Genomic DNA, 2457 nt, shown 5'->3' with positions numbered 1-2457 from the left:
TTTGGGTAGCTAGGTAAAGCGTTTTAAATTATATAAAGTATGTATATGTTAGGTGAGATCTTAGACTAATCAAGGATTCACTTTGTTAGCTCACTTAGCCTTATATATACCCTTACCCTTACCTTAGCCCCATTACAACCTTGAGAAAGACCTCATGATTTTTGTATGTCTATATTCAATATTTGTTGATTGGTTAGATGAAGAACAAAGTTTTAGAAAGCAAGAATAGAAAAGAATAGAGTGATTAACCCAATAAACACTGAGTGACTAGAGAGTAAACACAAAATCCAGTGAGGGTTCAATAGCTCATCACCATATATCTCTGCTTAATTATTTAAATTGTCTTGCAAGTTTCTGAATTATGTTTACCCAACTCAATTGCGAAAGTGCTTTAACATGATTTAGGTTTGGCTATACGTATATGATTCCTTAAAAATATGAATCAAATTAACCACATGTAAGCTCTATATATATAGGTGGATAATAATTAAAATTGCATGATTCAAGTAGGTAGTTTGCATTTAGAATAGATTGCATTGCATGAAATTCCACCATTCTAACTTTACCCTTTTTCTTGGATTTAGCATGAGGACATGCTATTGTTTAAGTGTGGGGAGGTTGATAAACCCATATTTTATGATGTATTTTGTGCTTAATTTAAGTGATTTATTCAACCCTTCACCCACTTATTCATGTAAACTGCATGGTTTTACTTTTCCTTTCTTATTGTGTGATATATGTGAAAAACATGTTTCCTATGCTTTAAAAATATTAATTTTAATTACCCTTTATTAACATTCGATGCCGTGATTTGTGTGTTAAGTATTTTTAGGTCTCATAGGGCAGGAATGGCTTAGAGGACAGAAAGGAAACATACAAAAATGGAAGGAAAGCACAAAAATGGAGTTTTGAAGAAAAGACAGTGACGCGAACGCATGGACGACGCGGACGCGCGCCTTGAGCAGAACGCAAATTACGCGTACGCGTGACCGACGCATACGCGTGACAAGGAAAACTCCCAGATGACGCGAACGCGTGACCCACACGAACGCGTGACAGACGCCACGTACCAGAATCTGCAGAAAACGCCTCCAGTGATTTCTGGACCCTTTTTCGGCCCAATTTTGAATCCAGAAACACAGAATATAAGCCAGAGAATGGAAGAATCAAACAAGAACTCACCATACATTCATAATACATAATATTTTGGATTTAGATATAGTTTTTAGAGGGAAAGATTCTTTCATCTCTCTTAGGTTTTAGGATTAGGATTCCTCTTAAAGGATTTAGGATTTCAACTTCTTCTCAGGTTCAATATTCCTTTTATATTTTTATTTATTCTAATGCTTTTATTCGTATCTGACTTATGTTACAAATTTGGCTTATGAACTCTTTATGTTTAGATTGATTTTCTTTTATTAATGCAATTGAGGTATTTCAGATTTATGATTTTTATTTAGCTTTTTATATTCTTGGATTAATTGGAGACTCTTAAGTTATCAAACTCATCGTGATTGATAATTGTTATTTTTGCTAATTGATTTGAATTCCAATAACTCTAGTCTTTCCTTAGGAATTGATTAGGACCTAAGGATTAAATTGATTAGTCCACTTGACCTTCCTTTGTTTAGTAAAGGTTAACTCAATGGGATTAAAAACCCAATTCTCATCACCATTGATAAGGATAACTAGGATAGGAATTCCAGTTCTCGTACCTTGCCAAGAGTTTTATTAATCATTAATTTATTTTTCTTGTCAATTAAATTGCTTGTTCAAACCTTTTAAAAACCCAAAAATTCTACCTTTTCCATAGCTAATAATAAGTCATACTTCCCTGCAATTCCTTGAGAAGACAACCCGAGGTTTAAATACTTCGGTTATCATTTATCAATTTATTTAGGGGTTAGTTACTTGTGACAACCAAAACTTTTGTACGAAAGGAATTCTTGTCAGTCTAGAAGCTATACTTACAACGCAATTATATTTGTGAATTTCTTTACCGATAGAAAATCCGATCGTTAGTGCTATATGAAGGAAGGCCTCACTCCATGTGAAGCGGGGGGGGGGGGGAGAAATTAGGGTTAGTTTTGCATTATGTAGGTTGTTTTCTAGAGATCGAAGCTCCCCCCTCTCTCTAGAATTAGGGTTTTTAGCTTAGTTTCCTTTTAATTTTAGCACTTTAATTCTTACTTTAGTGTAGTTGCATTTATGTTTCTATGCTTTCTTGTCTTTATCATCTTCATCTCTTTTGTTATGTTCTCTTTTATGTCAATTTCCATGTTATGAACACTTTTGTTATTTTAATTCCAATTAATGCAAATTTATGATTCCATGTCATTTGTTGCTTTCTTTGGTTGTTATTGTCATTTTCTTGATTTTGGTATTTTAGATTTTATTTTTAATACAATTTAATATTATTTTATTTTCATGCACACCAAGTGTTTGATAAAATGCTTG

Source organism: Arachis ipaensis, chromosome B8 (assembly GCF_059453495.1).
Source record: "Arachis ipaensis isolate K30076 ecotype BB chromosome B8, ASM5945349v1, whole genome shotgun sequence".
Classification (NCBI taxonomy): domain Eukaryota; kingdom Viridiplantae; phylum Streptophyta; class Magnoliopsida; order Fabales; family Fabaceae; genus Arachis; species Arachis ipaensis.
This window is presented reverse-complemented; position numbering follows the sequence as displayed.